Genomic DNA, 21,728 nt, shown 5'->3' with positions numbered 1-21,728 from the left:
AACCTACCAACAATTAATATAGAAAATATAACCAACAAAAGAGCTCTGAATACAAAGTTTTTAGGAGTTCTATTTGATGAACACATCTCTTGGAAACCCCACATAAACTACATAAACACAAAAATATCAAAGAACATAGGTTTACTTTACAAGGCAAGATCATTTTTGTCACAAAAAAGTCTAAAACTTATCTACTTTTCATTCATACATAGCTATCTCATGTATGCCAATATTTCATGGGGCAGTACCCACAAATCTAAATTTCAACCACTTTACTTACGTCAAAAATACGCTTCAAGACTAGTATACAACAAAAACAAATTTACTCATGCTCAACCCCAACAGGAACAAATGAACGCACTAAATATATTCCAAATAAATATTTTTCAAAATACACTTTCCATGTTTAAGTATAAAGTCTGGTTCCAGAACATTTTACAGCACACTTTTTTAAAAACAATATAAATAAATACAATACAAGAGCAACTGACAACTTTAAGATGGTCCATATTTATTTAACAAATTAGTTTCTAGAAACGAATCACTATTAAACTTAAATAATGAACACTCTCTGAAAAAAAAGCTAAAAACTACAATATTCAAATTAAACAACTGTAAGGAATTTTTTTAAATTTGAATAAATAAATAAATGTAACTTTAACTTTTAATACAAATTGATAAAAAAAAAGTAATATTAATAACTAGGTATATATGTAACACGTACATATATACCACGTATGCAACTGATTTTTTATGTGTATTACACGTCTAAGAAATAGGTACTCGATGACAAGACTGACTTAAGTCTTCTGCGAGGTTCCTATGACTACAAATAAGTAGTTCTTTATATCAATCTTACACAAATCTTACACAAATTTTACACAAATCTTACACAAACTTTGTTTTTATCATATTATACACTAAGATTATTTTGAAATGTGGTAAATAAACTTATAGTGAAACATCTAAGCTCTTCTCCAAAGATTTATTTTTATTTATTGTATCTTTTGCAGATTTATTTTTATTTATTGTATCTTTTATTTTAATTGGAGTAATATAGAAATATATTTCTCGGATTATTTTCACTTACACGTCACTAAATTGTTGTAATTGGTATTTATTTTATTCACGTCTCGGAGTTGTAAGCAACTACATTTTTATTTACCTCGTATATTTCGAACTTTATATTTATGATTTAAATTTGTATATCTTTGCTGCCAATTAGTGATTGGTTACTTGTAATTACTTTGTAGTTGTAAAATAAACATGTATAAAAAAAAAATAAAAAAAAAATTCGTTAATTTATTTTCGATTAAAAAGGGATTAAAGCTTTGAATAGAAAAGTAAACGACAGACGCTTTTTTCAGCTTTGCCCTTTTTACAAATGGCGGACTATTGTTATAAACAAAAAAAAGCGGCTTCATTTTTTTGTCCAATAAAATCCCGCAAGTTAGACATCTAGTTTATATAATATATATTTGGTGCTGGCTATTTTAAATTTGGTGCTGGATGTATAACCCATGCATTTAAAAAATATACACAAGTACGTCGCACCACAGGGCTACTAGGGATTTTTTTGTTTGTTCTTTTAACTATATTTTCTGGTTAATATGTCGTTGGTACATAATATATGAAGAACGCGGAAACTCGAAGAGGATCGTAAGATCCTGCCACCGAGAACCATTTAACAATACAAAAATAATAAACCAATTATTTCAAAAATATATAAAATGAAAAGGAAATACCGTTTAAAAAACCTTCACACACAAAAAAAAAAGATTATTAAACGGTGTTTTATAATCTTAATTATAAAACACCGTTTAACAAAATAATAAGAAGTAAATCAAATATTTTAAATTACATTTTGATAGCACTTGTAAAATAGAAACGAGATAAGAATTTTTAGAGAGATTCAGATTTTCTACAAAGAAAATAATTTTTTTCAGTTTGTTTTTGAAAGTAGAAAAATTTCAACTTTGGGAAAAATCAAAATTTTTTAAAATTATTTGGTTCCACAAATAAGCTCCGCGATAAGATATAAGAGACCTTCCAAAATTTGTATGCGAATAACGTTGATAAATAAAATTGTCATTTCTTAGATCATAATTGTTTTGGGGCTTTATTGCATATAAATTTTAAAAAGATATAGGAGTTAGGTTTATTTTACATTTAAGTATAAAGCAAAGAATGTTAAAAACATTTAGTTGGTATATATTAGGAATATTCATTTTGAATAAAAGTGGCTTTGCATGAGTTTAACGATCTTTAAAGTTTATTAGTCGTGCTAGATGCTTCTATTGCAATAAAAAGGATCTAATTGACTTTTTTTAGCACTACCCCATGCGATATTACAATAATTTAGATGGCATTGAATAAGTGAGTAATAAAGCTGAATTAATGCGTCTCTATTTACAAACTTCTCGCTTTACATAATACTCCAATATTTTTTGAAGCTTTGTTGGGCAAGGTTTCAATATCATTTTTCCACGTAAGGTTTTCATCAATAAGAACACCAAGAAAAAGGGACTTGCTTGTAGTTGTCGTTGAAAATATATATTAATATACTATAATGATAATATGTAGTTGTAAGAAAACTTGCAGAAGTCTAAGAGAAATCTTATCATCGAGAATCTTTAAAATACAAAATAAACTAAAAATTTAAAAAGCAAATTCTCCTATCAAAAAACATAAACTGCCAATTAACATGCCTCATCTTGTTATTGACAATATACAAACTAAACAAGTAACAGTAACCAACTTTCTAGATGTTTGTATAGATGAAAATCTTACATGGAAAAGTCACATTGAAAACTTACCAAGTAAAATTTCAAAAAGTATAGGAATATTGTACAAAGCAAGAAATGTTTTAAATAAACGTACTTTAGTACAATTATATCACTCATTTATTTATTGTCACATAAACTATGCAAACATTGCTTGGGGTAGCGCAAAGAAAATTAAACTTAAACCTCTTTATTGTCAGCAGAAGCATGTAGCGCGTCTCATATATTTTAAAGACCGTTATACTCATGCCAACCCTCTATTATTTGAAATGAAAATTTTTAATATATATGGGCTTAACATTTTTAATATTCTTTGTTTCATGTTTAAATGTAAAACCAATTCATCCCCTATTTCTTTCCATAATTTGTATTCATCGAAAAATAGAAATAAATACATTTTGCGGAATAATAATTTTATTAAGCAGCCCATTTTTCAAACAAACCTTTTTAAATTTTGTATTGATTATCGCGGACCATTCTTATGGAATAAAATAGTTTAAAAAAATTTTACTAAGGATTTTATTCATCAAAGTAACTACTTTTCTTTTAAACGAAAGCTTAAAGAACTCATTTTTACTATCGAAGATGTAACAATATACTTTTGATATTTTTTTTTCATTGATCCTTTTTACCCCCTGTTTAACTATTGATTTATAAAAATTATATATGCATCATTAACAACTGTAATATATAATAATGTATCTTGTATTTGTAACGGAATATTTTAAGTTTCTAACTTCGTTAACTTTTTTTTTATCTTGTAAATATCTTATAAATTTTAACACGATCATTTCTTAGCGGTACTCGACGACAAGACCGTATGGTCTTCTACGAGTTCCTGCGTTCTTTTATTATTTAATAACGATTATTATATATATATATATATATATATATATATATATATATGTATTTATTATTATATATTTGTATTTTAAATATTGTAACGAAATGCTTATTTATAATGTAATAAAAAGAACAAAAAACAAAAAAAAAATTATTAAATATACAGTAACTTTTTGAGGTCTATTGTTCAGTAATATTTTACAAAGTATAGTTGCTAACTTTATTTATTTTTTATGTTTTTTTTTAATGATTTCTTTTTTAAATTTAAATTGGTCTTATTACATCTTATTACATTAATTGTTCTTTACATTTAATACATATCGATAAATTGGTTTTGTTAATTATGAGATCTTTTAGTTTTTTTTCAGGGGCCGTATTCTCATCTCTCCGTTAAGCTTAACGGAGAGATGAGAATACGGCCCCTGGACAATAAGACTATCCAATATAGTAAGTTCTATATTTTAAGGTATTATTACTTTGTTGCATAAATAGGGGTCTCGGTATACAATTACAAATCTAAAATTATTATTTTTTTATCGGCAATGTAAAGTTTTCTGTTCCTGTGTGATATATCTGTTGGCATTAGTTTGAAAAATTATTAGTAAAATAAGTTGCGATAAGTCCGAGCTTATATTTGAGCATAAATAAAATATTTTAGTAGATGTTAATTTGATAGATATTTAAAGCATTCAAATTTTTAAGTAAAGGATTGGCTTGAGTTAATTTACTTTTATTATGAATCAATTTTGATGCATGTTTTTGGTGTATATATAGGAAATTTAGTTTAGATTTGTTTGTACTTCCCCAGGCAATATTAGCATATGTTAGATTTTGCATATAAGAAAAGTAGAGAATTTTTAGATTCTCCTGGGAAAGCATAGGCATATATTTTTATAAAAAGAAAGTATATGTTTTTATATTAAGGGCAATTTAAAACAGTTTTTGATGACAAGACCATTTAGTCTTCTGCAAGTTTTCCGCGTTCTTTTTGCAGTGTTAGAGTGAATTTATTTTTTACAGTGTTAGAGTGAATTTATTATTTTTGTAAAACCACTTTGCAATATTTTATTTTTATTTATACATTCACTGTTAACTAATCTTTGTTATGTAATTACGACTTTGTAATACACTAATACACTAAAATTCACAGTTTTAATATAAAAATATAACGATTTAATGACAAAGTGACAAATTATGGTAAATTTGTGCTTCAAAGCTTACAAAACATGTTATTAAAAAAAAGGCTTATAAAAAAAACTTAATATTTTGTTGGATATCCATTATTTTTTATTACTACAGCAATCCTACGAGGTATTGAGTCCGCTAAATTGCCCAAATCTTCAGTGCTGATCACGTCAAACTAGGACTTGATTATGGGCTCTATTAATTGTCGCTTGTTCCAAGGTTTTTCTTTCCTTACAAGTTTTTTCAGTCGAGACTACGGGTTTTATATCGGATTTAGGTCTGGACTGTTTACAGGCCACTTCAAAACGTTTATCTTTTTGGCTTTAAACCAATTTTTGACAGTTTTTGCGGTGTGGCATGAAGCGCTGTCCTGCTGGAACACACAGATTTCTGTTTTGCCCTCAAAAAATTATCAATCGATGCGAGTAATTTGGCTTCTAATATGTTTTCTTGGTATTTTTTGGCGTTTAAAATACCATCCACAATGTGGATATGACCCACAGCATCTCTGGTCATGCATCCCCACACCATTACACTTATGGGATGCTTCATTGTAACCAAAGTGCACTCTGGCAAAAGATCTTCACCGGGCTTTCTTCCTACATAATTGATTCCATCACTTCCAAAAATGGAAATCTTGCTTTCATCACTCCAAATAACTCTTGCCCAGTCTTCCTTTGTTCACTCTTTGTGTTCTTTTGCCCAAATTTAACGATTCTTTCGTTTTTTTTTGTTTAAATATGGTTTTTTTCTGGGTCTTCTTGCTTATAAACCATTTTCAAAAAGCCTTCGGCAAATTGTTCTTGAACTAACCGAAACTCCGGCGGCCTTTAAATCATTTTTAATTTCAACTGAAGTTGCTCTTCGGTTCTTAAGTGCAAGCCTCGTTATCATCCTGTCATCGTTGGCAGTTGTCTTCTTAATTTTTCCATTTTTTGGCATGTTTTTGAAGGTATTGGTTGCCTTAAACCTTTCGCACACCTTCCTCACTCCAGATCTTGTTGCTCCAATTATCAACTTTTTGGCGATTTCCATGTACGAATAACCTTCTCCACGTAATGTAACAGTTTTGCATCGCTTTGTAGGTGACCAATACCCTTTCGCCATTGTAAATAAAAGTACAATTTTAAAAAACACACTAAATCTTCAAGAGCACTGACGACTTTTCACCAGCAATTGTTGAAACTCAACTAAATGATTACAAAACAATGATCTTGAATTTATAGCTTAAAAGATTTTTGGATAAAAATGTTTTATGGATAAAACATTTTGATCTTGAATTTATAGCTAAAAAGATTTATGGATAAAAAATAATTGCAGAACTTAATTTTTTAGTAATCGCAGCCTATGTTTGATTTTTAGTAGTTGCAGCCTCTGTTCTTTTAAAAGAATTAAGATTGCTGTATTATTTAATTATTACAGTTTTGTAAAACGTTGAAGCAAACGTTTTCTTGGATAACACGGCCGACGATACGGATTTCAAAGTGGAGGGGCACAATCGTCAATTTCTAAATAAAGTCATCTATCTTTAGAAACTTTATATAAAAAAAAGGTCCTTTAAAAAAAGTGGGGAAGGGAAGGCACTGCCCCCTGGTCCCCCGATGTTGTTGGCTCTTATAGGTGCTAACATTGTGAAACAATGGATATGTGGATATGCAGAGGGTATAACTGTAGAGGATAAAACTTTGCCTAGATATAGCATTTTTTTAACAAATTTTACTCATCTTATCTTAATCTTTTCCCTAGACATGCATATGTATACTTCATTTTCTCCATTTTAATTTTCTTTTTTATGAATTTGAAATAATGCGTGATTGTTAAATATTTTGGAAGACCTTCTAACATAATTACTTTTTTTGCATCTGTTTTTATTAAGTTTTTATTAAGTAAGTTTTAAATGCTACTGGAGATAAGCCATACTTTGCCTTAAACATAAATGGTACTACTTGGTGAACATAAAGCTTAAAATAATTTTAAGTCTTAAGCTCACGTAAGAGGTGTTCTCAATATGTTACTGTATATCCTAATTGTTAGCATGCAGTATGTTTACTTTTATTATATTTTTTGTTTTGTTTTGTGTGATTCACTTGTTTTACCAGTTTTTTATCAACAAAAAAGAGTTAAAAAAATAAGGATATATAAAATAATTTATATATACATATATATATATATATATATATATATATATATATATATATATATATATATATATATATATATATATATATATATATATATATATATATATATATATATGTATATATATATATATATATATATATATATATATATATATATATACATGTATTAGAGAAAAATTAAATAGTTTACCTCTTTTCTTGAATAGAACGCGTATTCATTTAATGTTTCTCTTAAGGTAAGTAAATTCTAGTATTTAATCTAGTTGATCTAAACTTAAAAATGATCTAAACTTAAAAAATATTAAGATCTAATTTTAAAAAATAAAATAGAGCTATTTATACGTCATCAAAATCTATTCATGCGGTTTAATGAATTTCTAAGAACTATGAAGTTCCTGGAATACAGAAAAAAAAACATTTATATTTCTGTTTACTCATAGAATTAACTAACTTGTAAAAAAGCCGATATTTTTAAACAAATCCAATTGGTTGTTAGTGGCAACCAAACAACTTTTTATTTACTAATATTTAATTTGTCCAAACAAGGAATTCGTAAATAATCAGTGGCGTAATTAGGGGGAGCACATCCCCGCGGAGATTTTTCACGTATTCTTAAATGAAAAACAGATTATTATTCTGTAATAGGATTATTATAAAATTTAATAGAAATTATAATTAATTATAATTTTCAATAGAAATTAAATTATAGAATTTACTTTCAATAGAAATTCTATTATAGATTCTATTATTAGTACTTTAGTATTTGTCGATAAAGTTAGGTGCTTTTGAAGTGGAAAATTAAGTATAATTTATGAAATATTATAACATTTAGAAGGTAAGTGCTTTTCTTTTCATATGCATTCATGCAAAGCAGTAAAAATCATATAATTATATATATATAACTACATATATAATTATATATATTTATTATACTATATATATATTTATTATATATAAATATATATATATATATATATATATATATATATATATATATATATATATATATATATATATATATATATATATATATATATATATATATATAGAATATAATTATAATTTTCATTACAGTAAGTTGAGTTATCAAAATGTTTAGCTAATAGGTAATAAACTAGTTATATTTATAATATTGGTAATATTTTTTAACTGCTTGTTAAATAAATCTTGCAATTTTATTCTAGCGATTTAAAATTTCCTATATAAATTAATTACTGAGATCTTGAATTTTTAAATTAAAAAATGTATATAAACGCGATACAGGTAGAACCATGTTTTTGTGTTGAGTACTCACTAGATTTTGTTATAGTACGAGGATAGTACGAATTAACAAAGAAACATAAATTGTATGTACCTACTTGATATAAAATTAAAAGGGCGGACTCAAAATACGAACTAAAGAATAGATACAAAATAAGTTTATTACTTATTCAAAAATATTTAGATATATATACTTATATCTATAGGGTTAATACAAAGATATAATTGTTCTAATAAAATATTTTTCTTACAATAGCATGCGCTCAAAAAGAACTTATATGAGTGGAGCCAGAAAAAGGAAATTAAAAGAGGATGCTGATGATAGATTACGTAAAAACAATAAAAAGATATCCTTATTTTTTCTATCAACAGAACAGAAACCTAGCGAAGTAGTTGCAGATAAAAATATTAATGTCGTTGCTAGTACTTCTTAAGCAACACAACTAAAAGAAATGTTATGTTTCAACTAACTTAGAACACAATGAAATTTTGAAAGATTATAATGAATCTCGTTATAAAAGTAATGCAGATATTTTTGCAAATCTTAACAATCTTACCAGTGCAATGCAAGTTGAAGAAACAGATCCAGAACCGAATATATTTCAGGATATAAATACATTAACAACAGATAAAGGATATTTTAAAGGGAAATTTCTTGATGATAGCACAAAAAGATTTATAATTTCCTCTGAAAGATATAAACCACAAGGACCATATTAAAAAGATCCTTCACAAAGTTGTAGACATTTTTCCACAAATTATTATTATTGGGCATATAAATTTGGTCGAACACAGCGATTTTGACTCTGTTATTCCAAAGTTCTGGACTCGGCATATTGTGAACCATGTTGGTTATTTTCAAATGATAAAAATAACCAATGGCGTTCGGGAGTTCGAGACTGGAAAGCACTAAGTAAAAAAATAAAAAGTCATGCTAATAGCCTAAAAAATATTGAAGCATCTTAAGTATACGACCATTGGAAACAAAACAGGACACTTAATGAGGATACAGAGACATTAATTCGCCAAAAAGCTTTATTTTGGAAGATGGTATTAGAAAGGTTATTTAACATCACTTAAATGTTAACAAAGAACTCACTTGAATTTAAAGGTCATAGTAAAGTGTTGGCAGATGAAATTTACAATGGCAATTTTTGTCAAAGTACGACGATACAATGAAACAAGTATTCAATAAGATTAAAGGCACTTTAAAATATCTTAGTCCAGCTATCCAAAATGAAGTGATTCAATGTTTAAACCAAAAATCTAGGAAAAGCATTATTATTGGAAATAAATGAATCTGCGTTTTTTTCTATTATAGTTGACACAACTCAGACGTATCTAGAAAAGAACATTTAAGTTTAATTTTTTGATACGTTCACATATATCGCAAATAGGACACTCAACCTTGTCAAATAGAGACTAAAGAAACACTTTTGGGTTTTTTTGAAATAAAGGATTATTCGGCAGTAGGTTTAACAAATCAATTGTTATTATTGCTTGAAAAATAGAGGAACAGATTTAAAAAAGTGCCGTGGTCAAGGATATTTTTTTTAAGACGGAAATATGACGGAGCTAGTGTGATGAGCGGCATATATAACGGAGTTCAGAAAAAAATAAATAATATTCGGCCATTTCCACAATATATTCATTATGCGAGTCACAATTTAAACCTGGTTATAAATGACGCTGTTTCTGGTTGTAGAGAAGCAAACAATTTTTTTATAATTTTACAATAAATTTACTCCTTTTTTGGCAACAGTATTAAAAAATGGGATTTGTTATCAAATTTTAGCAAGGAGTCGGAAGTAACATTAAAAAAATTAAACCCAACAGATGGTCTTCAAGAATTAATTCTTTATTAGCCATAAAGTTACAGTTTATGTATCACATATTAACAAATGTAAATTATGCTTCAAAAAACTAACAAAAAAAGTACATAGATCTATACGAAGCAGCAACGTTATATGGTACTCTGAATTTTTTCAAATTAATGTTTTTTTTAGGACCATAGATATTGTTAACGTGAAAATAAGTGATTGATTTACTGGAATGGAAAAACTTTCAAATCTTTATAATTTTTTGCAACCTCAAAATTTAATAAAATTGTCTGAAGATGATTTAATTAAATCAGCTAAATTATTGCAACATAGTTACCAAGACGATTTGATAAAACATTTTTCAACCCAATTAATTAATTCAATCATTTTTATTAAAAATGACATCACAGAAGCAACTACATTAAAAGATTTAGGTGACATACTGCTCACCGGATACAGTTTTAAGGAGTGCACTTTTTCGGATGTAAACACAACAATATTGCTATTGATGACAATACCTGTGACAGTTGCAAGTACTAAAAACTCTTTCAGCAAATTAAAGATTATCAAATCATATTTAAGAAATCTCAGGGTCTTCTCAAACATTGTGCAATTTTGGCAATAGAGAACGAAAAAGCACAAGCATTAGAATTAGAAAAAGTAATTGCGGAATTTGCGAATAAGAAGAAAAGTTTAAAGTAGTTCAACAAATAAAAAGTTTCTTAGAATATTCTTCAATTCTTTTTTCTATTCTTGATAGCATTCTAAGAACTACTGTCTTATGATAGTATAGCTATTATGAAAATAAAAATTCTGCCATAGGCATTAGTTAGGTAAAGTTAGTTTTTACTATTAAGTATGCATCTCTTAAACATAATTGTTCGTTCTTTTTTATAAATATTTTGAGAAAAGATTCTTGATTATTTCTCAAACTTATAAAATAAATGTTTTTGATATACTTAATCGTGTTAAATTAATTCAATATAAAAAGCAAATGTTGGATATTTCATTTGTAAATACATTTTGAATAAATACAAAGTGGGAGGGCCCCTAAATTTTTTTGGAGTGGGAGGGAGAGACAAATTTATAGTTACGCCACTGTAGAGAGACAAATTTATAGTTACGCCACTGTAAATAATGGCAAAATATTATAAACAACCGCGGCGTCTGCTATAAGAATTTTCCAGGAGATATATTATTACAATTAAAATATCTTGAGGTATTTGTTTGACATAATTTATTAACCTAATTACAATTTAATACATTTGTGTTGGCATATTTTTAAAAAATATGCTTCTTTTTAAAGCTGATAGAATGAATTATGTAATATATATATTTCATTTTGCACTGTGCTAACAACAAAAAGTATTTATCTTAATAAATAAATAAATTATAATAAAGCTTAATAAATTTGTATAAATATTAGTTTGTATAAATAAGTATTAATAAATCCTAATAAATTTGTAGACAAAAGTATAATTGTTTTTAAAACATTAAGTAACTTATGTTACTTTTAAATTATTGTTATAAAAATAAAAGAAACCAAAGGCCGGGTGAATTGAAATAAGCATTTGCTTTTACTCAGTTATTGGTCAGCTTTACGTGAATAAAAACTTAAGAAAAATCTGTCAAGTTTTTATTTAGGTCAAGCTGACCAATAACCAAGTAAAAGCAATTGCTCATTTTTATTCACCCGGCCTCAAATGTCAATTAAAGTTTACTAATTATTTAAAACGAATGAGTTTTAAAATAAAGGTAATTAGTTTATAAAGTTTACCGCTTCTGTTTTTTAATTGTTTACGTATTCTGAATAAAAATAATTATTTTTCCAGATGGCCGATTAAGTCCCGAGTATTTCAAAAAATGGTACTAAATACCGAAAACAGTTTTTTGAATGGGGCTAAATGTTATGAATATTTATGCAAAAACAACTTTTGTAGAAAAATCAACACTACCATAGTTTATCTGAATGTAAAGTGACATTATTGAAAAACATTTTTTTTTTTTTTTTCTATCTATATATTTTGCCGTTTAAATAATGCTTCAATACCAAATTGTACAAATAAATATTCTGAATGTCGGGGCAAAAAGAAAAAAAATAGCCTTATCACTAATCCTCGTAGTTTACATCGTATTTTTACATTAATAGCAGTTGTTTTATAAAATAAACATTTTATAATACCGTTAAAAATTAATTTAAAAATATTTTATTTAACAAAAGCCAAAAAACAAAAAAAAAAACAAAAAAAAAAATATGACACAATATAAATAAAACACAATAAAAACCTCAAGGTGTACAAAAAAAAAAAAAAAAAAAAAATTAAATATAAGAGCTGATTTGAAATAAAGTTATAAAAAGAATTATTTGTTGAATAAATAATATTGATTGTTAATCAATAATTATTAATAGGATTAAGAGTTATTTTTTACACTGTTTAAGTTTATAATAACAGAACAAAAAAAAGCTAACGAGGTGGCTTGTTTGCATAAGGGAAATTAAAAAAATAAATAAAAAAGTAAAAATCAGAAAATAATAAATAACCAGAATATAATGAAAAAGAAGACAAAAATAAAGTTAAAAAAAAAAAGAAAATTTAGAAATAACTTAATTCATTGTCAATAGTAAGAAGTTTTTGTTTAAGTTTTGCTTTAATTTTGTGAAATGAAGCGGTTGTTTTAATGTCGTTATTAAATTCAGAATTCCATAACTCGGGTCCTCTATTTGCAATAATTTGATTAATCAAATTAAGAATTTGGTGGCCTTTAAATAGGTTTTGGGTGAATGTAGTTTTAATTTGAAAATCTAGTAGAGTAAACATGATTTTTTTTGTTAATAAAGGTATTAAATATTAGAGGTTTCATTTTATTATTAATTTTGTACATAAAAGTATGTATTGAAAATAATAGCTTCAATTTTCATTAAAAAAAGTTTTTCACACATTATTTTCGCAAATAATGTCTGATTATAAATGTCACCTTAAATTCATTGAAGGCAAGCACCAATACGTGCTTTTATGAAAAAATAAAATTCATAGACTTATCTATAGCCAAGCCCCAAGGTAATTTATGTTGAAAATTACATCTTTTCTAAATAAAACTACGCTTGACAATTTGTTATTGTCGCATTATTTTCACCAGATTATAATAGTGGTTAAAATAGTCTTTTCATAGATGCCAAATATGTCTTACTTTTTGATGAAAAAACTTACATATATTGTAATTGAAAAAACTCGTATTTTTGTTCGAAAAAACGTGTACCATACCTAAGTTGCAATTAGCAGTTTTGTGTTATAGTTTATATTATTTGTTTTTATAAAAAGCAATTAAAAAAAAAGAAACTTAAATAAAATTGGTGTCCTAACAATGCCAAATAATATTTTCGGACGTGGAATAACACAACAAAAAACAAAAATAATATTTTTGGACGTGGAATAACACGACGAAATAAAACAACAAAACACGACGATTAACACAACAAAAATTCAAAGAGCATTAGTTTGAGCGTGTATTTTAGAACCGGATGATTCGAGGTTCAATGTCAGCTTCAACGATATATGCAACATCACACTGTTGTTTCTGGGATCAGTTTTTGGCAAAAAAAAGAATTTTTTTTTATATAAAAACTGATTTATTATATGCGGCATCTTGAAGTAAATCCTCCAAAGTGTAAATAAACAGTCTAATTTAAAATCAATAGTTTAGTTTGTTTATTCTATGCGCTCAAAATAAAAATATTTTTTATCGCAGCTTAGTTTACTGTGAGTAAGCTAAGTTTACAGCGACCAGTTAAATTACGTCACTTTTTTAATAATAAATATATTTATTAGCTATTTATTAGCAGTAAAGTAAATTATTTTAGAAAAGCTATGTATTTTAGAAATAAATTATTAAGTTGAAGTATTGAATTATTATATTAACTTTATAAAAGAAATAACACGTATATATCAAATCTTGCTTGGCAGATTTTTTTCAAAACTTTAAAATGGCTTTTAAAAAAGTCTCCGTATTTCTAAAAAAAATTGCATACAAGATCAAATTAAGTTAATGTTTAGTAATGTTTTCCAACTTTCGAAACTTGCCCGTAGTTGCCTCCATTAAGTTTAAATATAGAAACATTATAACTAGTTATAATTAATTATTAAAAATAATTATTATAACTAATTATTAAAACTAATTATTATAATTGATTAATAAAATTAATTATTATAATTATTTATTATAATTAATTATTATAAATAATTATAATTATTAAAATTATAATAAATAATTATAATTATTATAATTAGTTATTATTAATAATTAATATAAATAATTATTATAAATAATTATTATAATTAGTTATTATAAATAAATAATATAATTAATTATTATAAATAATTATTATAATTAATTATTGTAACTAATTATTATAAATAATTATTATAATTAATTATCATAAATAATCATTGTAATTAATTATTATAAATAATTATTATAATTATTTATTATTATTAATTATTATAATTAATTATTATAATTAATCAATATAAATAATTATTTTAAATAATTATTATAATTAATTAATATAATTAATTATTATAATTAATAATTATTATAAATAATTATTATAATTATTTATTATTATTAATTATTATAATTAATTATTATAATTAATCAATATAAATAATTATTTTAAATAATTATTATAATTAATTATTATAATTAATCTTCGGTTCTAATTAAAGTAATCATCAATATCAAAATTTAGGAAAAAGAGCAAGTATGAGAAAATTAAAAAAGTAAATTTCTAATCTGGGTAAAATTTTGGAAAGGTAATTTGGCTTGGAGACCAAATATTATCTCCATTTCCTATATCATTACGCAAGTACCATTCAAAAGTTAATTAGAAGATACAATCCTATTGTGCAATCGAGAAAAGAGGAGTTTTATAATAACATGCAATCACTTAATACAAATGAAATTAGTGCAGAGACAATTTTTAGAAGCAGTATTGATTATAGTTCCTGTTATTCAACCTATAAACATTTATGAATTGCAAATATAAATTTTATACTACAGGCAGCCATTCTGATATAAATTCATTTTTAAAAACTGTTATACCATTTCGTTTAACCTTGGAAGATAATACGATTTTATGGAGCAGTTACTCATTTCAACCTACGCGGTTTTCTGGACCTCTAAATATCAAATACATAAAGGAATCCAAGGAGCACATTTATAAAGAAAAACATGATATTGACAGAAAAATAAACAAATAAAATAAATAAATCACTAATATTTTTTTCTTATGATGAGAAATGCAAATGAGCTTTACTTTATTTATTGCGTTAATTGAAGGTAATATTTTACATACATCAAGAAAAAGTCGTGTAGCGCCGAACGATGGGTAATTCCGGACACTTGGTCTATAGCTTTATTAAAGAAGCTATGTGACTTTATATACTATAAAAATATTATCACAGTGAAAATACGGCATATGCAAAATATCTATCATAACACGTCAAAGTAAATGGCTGGATAGGCAAAATATTTTTTCCGCCACCAGCAGAGCCATGTACCATCTTTGATTTACATATTAATATATCTAGTTTTTATGCAAACAAAAAACTTTTTATTGATTAAAAATACATTTTTATTTACAGTATCTATTAAATAAAAATTCATTTAATACTATATTTCACTGGTTTTGAAATATGTATTTGTGAATGAGGTATGATCTGGTGGTATCGAACATAAGAACATAATTGAAACCTGAATATAATGTTCTTCATTATTGACAATATCCAGATGAAATCTGTTTATCTAACTGTAACACAAACTTGTCAGCAAGGAAACAGAAAAAGATTTAATTTACTACCTGTGTTTGGTAAGCATAAGGTGTTGGGGAGCACTTAAAATATTAGGGGGCTTATAAACTACATTAAGAAAAAAATTTATTAAATTTAAATAAATAAGACAATTGTGCAAATTTAGACATACATGTTTATGTGTGTATGTGTAAGTGTAAATAATTAAATGTTTGTATCTTTATATGTGAGTAAATAATCAAATGTATTTATGGGTGAATATTTATATATATATATATATATATATATATATATATATATATATATATATATATATATATATATATATATATATATATATTTATATATATATATATATATATATATATATATATATATATATATATATATATATATATATATATATATATATATATATATATATATATATATAATTATATTTATATATATATATATATAATTAAACAATTGTTTATACTCAAAATCTGTTTAGACAGTTCTGAATGACAATCTTATGATTTTTTGCGAGTATCCGTGTTTTTGTTATAAAGTTAACAAACTTTGTAATTCTTATTGAATGTATTTATATAAAAATTTAAACATCACTGTTATATCCTGCAACTAACATATTCGTGCTCTTCGCCATATTCGTCAATCTCTCATCAAAGAAGCAGCTAACACAACTGCTTGTGGCATTACTAACTCTTAACTTGACTATTGAAAAGTCTTTATCAGGTTCTTACAAAAAAAAACTTAAAAAACTCCAACGTACTCAAAAATGCTTATCTCGCATTGTCTCCCATTCTCCTTTTTATTCAAAATCAGAAAAATTGTTAAAATCTCTTCATTGGTTACCAATCCTTTTTTACAAATCCTGGTTACCAATCCCTTTTTACCAATCCTTTAGAGATGGTGTCTCGATAAAAATACTCATCTTGGGCAGATGTTAAATGCACCCGGCTACTGTCTTGCAGAAGGCCTCCTAGGCAAAGACTTAAGGGGTAAACAGATTCTATCTGTTGACCAGCCTCGCACCCCTTCTTCATCTATTAGACTGGCGCAGATGTATTTTTAATACATTGTTTCAAGTTTAGGATGATAAATGCTGGATCAATGCATAGGTTTTGCTTGTGTCTCTGTTTTTATGACTAGGCAACTCATTCTATTATCTCCTAATGAGGGTACAGCTCTAAAACTCAGTTTTACGGTTCTAAGGCTGGCTGGTAGTCAGGGTTCCCAAACTCTGCGGTAGCTCTCAGAGAGGCTGATTCCATCTACAGCTGAAAAATATCACAGTAATAACAGTGCCATGTTGCGCATGGATGGTGTCCCTGTTTGTACTTTTGGTGTGCATTGCGGAGGCCACATTTGGAGCCCTTTGTTACGGCTTAGGGTTTATTAGCAGTAATGAGGCAATTGCTTGGGCTATTAAACAGTGTTCTGAGTACCATCTATGCTTTGAGTCAAGTTCTTCAGTCTAATTTAAAAATGAATAAAGTACCAAAAACTATAAAACACAAAAAACCATCATCATCACCAAGTTCTCTAAACCTATCATTACTAATATTCGTGGTCTTCGAAGTAACTTTTCTTCTATTGAGTCTTATCTCTTGCAAAGTTCACCAGACCTACTTGCTCTTTGTGAGACTAATTTGAGTTCGGCTGTCTCATCTTGTGATCATAGTGTTGATGGTTATCTTCCTCTAATTCGTAAAGACTCTTATAGTCACATGCTTGGCCTCGGCATTTACATTCGTAAGAATTCACCCATTTTTCGTGAAACTAGGTTTGAATCCACAGACAATTCTTTTATGTGCTTTCGTTTAGCACCACTTCACTCTATTGCCTTTCTGTTTGTTATATATCGCTCTCCTTCATCTACAGACTGCACACTTTTTGACGTTATTTCTGATCATATTGACCAAGCCCTCTCTCTTTATCCATGAGCTAATATAATTGTTGTTGGTGACTTTAATGCTCACCACTCTGAATGGCTTGGCTCTAGTGTCAGGCAGGCATTAAAGCCTACAACTTTTGCCTTTCTTAACCCCTTACTCAAATAGTCAACTTTCCAACTCGCTTTCCAGACAACCCGAATTATTTACCTTCTCTACTCGACTTATGTCTTGTTTCTGATCCTAGTCAGTGCTCATTTTCTCCACATTCACCTTTAGGTGCTTCTGATCGCAGTTTGATCTCTCTAAAACTAATATCTCATTCTTCTTCATCACCTGAATCCCCCTATTATCGAACCTCTTACAACAGCATTAAAGCTGACTGGGATTCTTTCCGTGATTTTCTTCGTGATGACCCTTGGGTAGAATACTTTCGTCTTCCTGTCAACAAATGTGCTTCTTACATAACTTCGTGGATTCAGGCTGGCTTGAGATCTTTTGTTCCCTCTCGATGATTCCAGGTCAAGCCTCACCCTCCTCCATGGTTTTCCTCACACTGTGCTGCTGCGATTGCCAATCGAAACCGTTACTTCCATATTTATCAGCAAAACAATTCTCCAGAAAACAGACGTCTGTTTATTACTGCTAGAAACAATTGTAAAAAAGGTTTTGTCTAACGCCAAAACCCGCTATTCTTAGGTCATGAAATCTTGTATCTCATCTCAAAAATTAGGCTCTTGTGACTTCTGGAGAATCTTTAATAATATCAATAATAAGGGCAAATCTATAATTCCACCACTCTTGTATGGTTCAGACTTTGTCACCTCACCTAAACACAAAGCTGAATTGTTTGCTAAAATCTTTTCATCAATATCATCTCTTGATTCCTCTAGTTGCTTTCTACCTAATATTGCCAACAAACAGGTTGATCCATTGCTTGACATTCATATCACTCCAGCATTTGTATCTAAAGTGATTTCCTGCCTAGACTCTTCTACAGCCTGTGACCCGGACAACATACCTGATATTGTCTTGCAGAAGTGTTCTCCGGAGTTGTCGTCTATACTTTCAAAACTATTCAACAAGTGCTTATCGGGGTCATGCTTTCCAGCCTGCTGGAAAGCGGCATCTGTTATCTCTATCTTCAAAAATTCTGCAGAGCAATCTGATTCGACTAACTATCGTCCCCTAAGTCTTCTTCCTATCATAAGCAAGGTTTTGAATCTTTAATTAACAAACACTTAATTTCACATCTTGAATCTAACAACTTACTTTCTGACCATCAATATGGATTTCGATCTTCTTGTTCTACAGCTGATTTGCTAACAGTAATAACTGACAGATTTTATTGTGCATTAGATAAAGGTGGAGAGTTTAAGGCTATTGCTCTTGACATTTCAAAAGCTTTTGATAAAGTTTGGCATGCTGGTCTTCTCCATAAGCTTTCTTCTTATGGTGTACCCGGCAACATCTTTAAGATCATTGAATCCTTCCTTTCCAATCGTAGCATAAAAGTTGTCCTCGATGGAAAACACTCTTCTTCTTCGAAGTAACTTAATAGCCCTATACTCTTTTTAATTTACATAAATGATCTTCCAGATATTCTCACATCTAAAGTGGCATTGTTTGCTGATGATACTACCATTTATTCTTATCGTGATAAGAAACCAACACCCTCTGATTGCTTGGAGGGGGCATTTGAGCTTGAAAAGGATCTCATTTCTGCTACAGCATGGGGCTCACAGTGGCTGGTGAACTTTAATTCAGATAAAACTCAATTTTTTTCAGCCAATCGTTATCGCAATAATTTAGATCTTCCTATATTTATGAACGGTGATGTACTCAATGAGTCACCTACTCTTCATCTTCTAGGATTAACTCTTACTTCCAATCTTTCTTGGAAACCATATATCAAATTGGTTGCAAAATAAGCATCTGCTAAGGTTGCATCTCTTTATCGAGCTTGCCACTTTCTAACTCTGGATTCTATTCTCTATTTCTATAAATCTCAAATCCGGCCTTGTATGGAATACTGTTGCCATATCTGGGGCGGATCTTCTAATGATGCCCTTTCTCTTTTAGACAAGGTGCAAAAACGCATTGTAAACATAGTTGGACCTGCTCTTGTAGCCAACCTCCAACCATTATCACATCGTCGTAATGTTGCTTCTCTTTCTCTTTTCTACAAATACTATAATGGGCACTGCTCTAAAGAGCTAGCGTCTCTTGTGCCATTTACTAAAATTCATTCTCGTGTTATTTGTCATTCAATCAAGTGTCATCCTTTTTCTGTGACTGTTCCTAAGTGCTCCAAAAACGCTTATTCGTCTAGTTTTTTTCCTCGAACATCAGCTCTTTGGAATTTGCTTCCTTCATCTTGCTTTCCTGATTCATATAATTTGCAATCTTTTAAGTCGTCCGTCAATCGCTATATTGCTCTACAATCTTCATCTTTTCTTTTTCAGTAACTTCCAACTTTAATTAGTGGCTGCTTGCAGCCTTGTTGGAAGTAAAGATGTTTAAAAAAAAAAAAAAAAAAAAAAAAAAATCCTTGAACGAATAGTTTATAAAATATCAATTATTACATATAAAACTTTAAATACCAAATCTTTTGCATATCTATTTAAACTTTTATTGTTATTATTGTTATTATACTTCATCACTATTGTGCTTGTTGTAAATGATGGCACTTTATTACTATTACTATTACTATTATTATTATTGTTATTATTGTTGTTACTATTAATATTATTATTCTTTTTATTATTAATATTTTTGTTATTATTCTTTTATTCATTCTTTATTGTAAAACTTTTGAAAAATAGAAAAGAATAAAATAAAAAAATTGATTAAAAAAAAAAAATCAAGTTATGCCTCTCAATTTTCCTAATTATTTTTAAACACCGAAACTATTTTATAAAACTCAGTAAATCTAGTCATTAGTAATAGTAACAAAAAAAGTGTGAAAAACTATTCCTTCACTGAAAGCAGAAATATTAATAACTTACTTGATGAAGTGTAAACTTAACAGAGTTAGAAAGATATATTTAACTTGAAACTTATCGATATTATGTTTATTTTCATAGCTTCATTAATATTTGCTACATTTATGTGGTGGCACATTAATCATCACAAACAAGCTCTAAAGACGAAATATCAATACTATTAAATCTAATAAATAAAATTGTTTTCTTTAAAGTTTTTTTATTTAAAATAACAAAAGAAGAAAAGACATCAAATCTATAGAATGGAGTTTTATTATTAGAGAAGCAGAGAGTTAGGAATTAGCTGCATATTAAAACAAAAAACATCTCAATAACATAATTATTGCAAATCGTTTTTTAAGCTCAACACCACTTCTTGTAGAAATGAAAGTTTTAAATATATGCGAACTAAATATTTTTAATACTTTATGTTTTATGTTTAAATGTAAAGAAAATGTATCTCCTAGTGTAATTACAAATTAAAATTTGAAACCCAAAAACAAATATGAACTTCGTTGTAGTAAAAATATTCAAGAGCCATTTTGCAAAACAAAAATTAACCAGTTTTGTATTTGTTATCGTGGTCCATTTCTCTGGAATAAAATAGTATTACCTAACTTTGATTTTTCTAATAATTCTATATACATCTAATAATTTTTCATTTATAAAACTATAGAGAAAAAAATGATTTTATTAAAGTTTAACCAAATGTTTAACCTAATGTCAAATTTTAAAAAAATGATTTTTTTAAAGTTTGACATTAGGTTGAACCAAACATTTCTTAAAATATTTAGATAAAGGAAATATAACATTATTACTTATCTGTACTATCATTATTTAGGTCTCATCTTGAATATTAAACCACAATAAGGAGTTTACATCTACGGAAACATGTTATTATGATTTAACAACTTCAACATAGAGCAATTCGTATTTATAGTTTAAAAGATTTATCATGTAAAAATTCACTGATAAACCTTTCTTGCTACATTAGAAATTAGAAGATAAAG

General features: G+C 27.3%; 1 protein-coding gene across 4 annotated transcripts in view; it reads right to left on the bottom strand.

Moving 5' to 3' along the window:
* Positions 1 to 7,252, bottom strand: part of LOC136090690 (uncharacterized) — a 45,899-nt gene extending 38,647 nt beyond the window's left edge. For all 4 annotated transcript variants that reach the window (XR_010643643.1, XM_065817531.1, XM_065817530.1 and 1 more), the window contains exon 1: positions 7,143 to 7,252. The gene's annotated coding sequence lies outside the window, so the exon portion shown is untranslated. The remainder of the gene's footprint in view (positions 1 to 7,142) is intronic.
* Between the last annotated feature and the right edge of the window lie 14,476 nt (positions 7,253 to 21,728).

Source organism: Hydra vulgaris, chromosome 14 (genome assembly GCF_038396675.1).
Source record: "Hydra vulgaris chromosome 14, alternate assembly HydraT2T_AEP".
Classification (NCBI taxonomy): domain Eukaryota; kingdom Metazoa; phylum Cnidaria; class Hydrozoa; order Anthoathecata; family Hydridae; genus Hydra; species Hydra vulgaris.
This window is presented reverse-complemented; position numbering and strand designations above follow the sequence as displayed.